Here is a 3606-nt window from a genome sequence, read left to right as displayed (position 1 = left end):
ATGCTGTCGTTTTTAGCGTGATGTTAGCATGATGCTATCGTTTTTAGCTTGTCATTAGCATGACGCTATTGTTTTTAGCATGTCGTTAGCATGACGCTATCGTTTGTAGCATGTCGTTAGCATAATGTTAACATTTTTAGCGTGTTTTTAGCATTATGCTATCGTTTTTAGCGTGATGCTATCGTTTGTAGCATGTCGTTAGCATGATGCTATCGTTTTTAGCGTGATGCTATCGATATTAGCGTGATGCTATTGTTTTTAGCATGTTGTTAGCATGATGCTATCGTTTTTAGCGTGATGCTATCGTTTTTAGCATGTCGTTAGCATGATGCTAGCATTTTTAGCGTGTTTTTAGCATTATGCTATCGTTTTTAGCGTGTCTAGCATTATGCTATCGTTTTTAGCGTGATGCTGTCGTTTTTAGCGTGATGTTAGCATGATGCTATTGTTTTTAGCATGTCGTTAGCATGACGCTATCGTTTGTAGCATGTCGTAAGCATAATGTTAACATTTTTAGCGTGTTTTTAGCATTATGCTATCGTTTTTAGCGTGATGCTATTGTTTTTAGCGTGTTGTTAGCATGATGCTATCGTTTTTAGCGTGATGCTATCGTTTTTAACGTGTTGTTAGCATGATGCTAGCATTTTAGCATGTCGTTTGCACGACGCTATCATTTTTAGCGTGTCGTTAGCATGATGCTATCGTTTTTAGCGTGTTGTTAGCACGATGCTATCATTTTTAGCATGTCGTTAGCATGATGCTAGCATTTTAGCATGTCGTTAACACGACGCTATCATTTTTAGCATGATGCTAGTATTTTAGCATGTCGTTAGCACGAGGCTATTGTTTTTAGCGTGATGCTATCAATATTAGCGTGATGCTATCGATATTAGCATGATGCTATCGTTTTTAGCGTGATGCTATCAATATTAGCACGACGCTATCGTTTTTAGCGTGTCGTTAGCATGATGCTATCGTCTTTAGCGTGATGCTAGATTTTTAGCATGTCATTAGCACGAGGCTATCGTTTTTAGCGTGATGCTATCGTTTTTACCGTGTTGTTAGCATGATGCTATCGTATTTAGCATGTCGTTTGCACGATGCTATAATTTTTTTAGCATGATGCTATCGTTTTTAACGTGTCATTAGCATTATGCTATCGTTTTAAGCATGTCGTTAGCATGATGCTAGCATTTTTAGCGTAACTTTAGCATGTGGTTAGCTAAACTTTAGCATGACTTTAGCATAACTTTAGCATGTTGTTAGCATAACTTTAGCATGTTTTTAGGATAACTTTAGCATGTTGTTAGCGTGACTTTAGCATGTTTTTAGCATGTTATTAGCATGTTTTTAGCATGTTGTTAGCGTGACTTTAGCATGTTGTTAGCATAACTTTAGCATGTTGTTAGCATAACTTTAGCATGTTGTTAGCATAACTTTAGCATGTTAGCATGACTTTAGCATGTTAGCATGACTTTAGCATAACTTTAGCATGTTGTTAGCGTAACTTTAGCATGTTAGCATGACTTTAGCATAACTTTAGCATGTTGTTAGCGTGACTTTAGCATGTTTTTAGCATAACTTTAGCATGTTGTTAGCATAACTTTAGCATGTTAGCATGACTTTAGCATAACTTTAGCATGTTTTTAGCGTAACTTTAGCATGTTGTTAGCATAACTTTAGCATGTTAGCATGACTTTAGCATAACTTTAGCATGTTTTTAGCATAACTTTAGCATGTTAGCATGACTTTAGCATGTTAGCATGACTTTAGCATAACTTTAGCATGTTGTTAGCGTGACTTTAGCATGTTTTTAGCATAACTTTAGCATGTTGTTAGCATAACTTTAGCATGTTAGCATGACTTTAGCATAACTTTAGCATGTTTTTAGCATAACTTTAGCATGTTTTTAGCATAACTTTAGCATGTTAGCATGACTTTAGCATGTTTTTAGCATAACTTTAGCATGTTGTTAGCATAACTTTAGCATGTTAGCATGACTTTAGCATAACTTTAGCATGTTTTTAGCATAACTTTAGCATGTTAGCATGACTTTAGCATGTTTTTAGCATAACTTTAGCATGTTAGCATGACTTTAGCATGTTAGCATGACTTTAGCATAACTTTAGCATGTTGTTAGCGTAACTTTAGCATGTTAGCATGACTTTAGCATAACTTTAGCGTGTTGTTAGCATAACTTTAGCATGTTTTTAGCATAACTTTAGCATGTTGTTAGCATAACTTTAGCATGTTTTTAGCATAACTTTAGCATGTTGTTAGCGTGACTTTAGCATGTTTTTAGCATAACTTTAGCGTGTTGTTAGCGTGACTTTAGCATAACTTTAGCATGTTGTTAGCATAACTTTAGCATGTTAGCATGACTTTAGCATAACTTTAGCATGTTTTTAGCATAACTTTAGCGTGTTGTTAGCGTGACTTTAGCATAACTTTAGCATGTTGTTAGCATAACTTTAGCATGTTGTTAGCGTGACTTTAGCATGTTTTTAGCATGTTGTTAGCGTGACTTTAGCATGTTGTTAGCGTGACTTTAGCATGTTTTTAGCATGTTGTTAGCGTGACTTTAGCATGTTTTTAGCATGTTGTTAGCGTGACTTTAGCATGTTATTAGCATAACTTTAGCATGTTGTTAGCGTGACTTTAGCATGTTTTTAGCATAACTTTAGCGTGTTGTTAGCGTGACTTTAGCATAACTTTAGCATGTTGTTAGCATAACTTTAGCATGTTGTTAGCGTGACTTTAGCATGTTGTTAGCATAACTTTAGCATGTTAGCATGACTTTAGCATAACTTTAGCATGTTGTTAGCGTGACTTTAGCATGTTTTTAGCATAACTTTAGCATGTTGTTAGCATAACTTTAGCATGTTTTTAGCATAACTTTAGCATGTTGTTAGCGTGACTTTAGCATGTTTTTAGCATAACTTTAGCGTGTTGTTAGCGTGACTTTAGCATAACTTTAGCATGTTGTTAGCGTGACTTTAGCATGTTTTTAGCATAACTTTAGCATGTTGTTAGCATAACTTTAGCATGTTTTTAGCATAACTTTAGCGTGTTGTTAGCGTGACTTTAGCATGTTTTTAGCATAACTTTAGCATGTTGTTAGCGTGACTTTAGCATGTTTTTAGCATAACTTTAGCGTGTTGTTAGCGTGACTTTAGCATAACTTTAGCATGTTGTTAGCATAACTTTAGCATGTTAGCATGACTTTAGCATAACTTTAGCATGTTTTTAGCATAACTTTAGCGTGTTGTTAGCGTGACTTTAGCATAACTTTAGCATGTTGTTAGCATAACTTTAGCATGACTTTAGCATAACTTTAGCATGTTTTTAGCATAACTTTAGCGTGTTGTTAGCGTGACTTTAGCATAACTTTAGCATGTTGTTAGCATAACTTTAGCATGTTGTTAGCGTGACTTTAGCATGTTTTTAGCATGTTGTTAGCGTGACTTTAGCATGTTTTTAGCATGTTGTTAGCGTGACTTTAGCATGTTATTAGCATAACTTTAGCATGTTGTTAGCGTGACTTTAGCATGTTATTAGCATAACTTTAGCATGTTGTTAGCGTGACTTTAGCATGTTTTTAGCATG

The sequence above is a fragment of the Danio rerio genome, chromosome 5 (genome assembly GCF_049306965.1).
Source record: "Danio rerio strain Tuebingen ecotype United States chromosome 5, GRCz12tu, whole genome shotgun sequence".
Classification (NCBI taxonomy): Eukaryota; Metazoa; Chordata; class Actinopteri; order Cypriniformes; family Danionidae; genus Danio; species Danio rerio.
Note: the sequence above shows the minus strand (reverse complement) of the source record.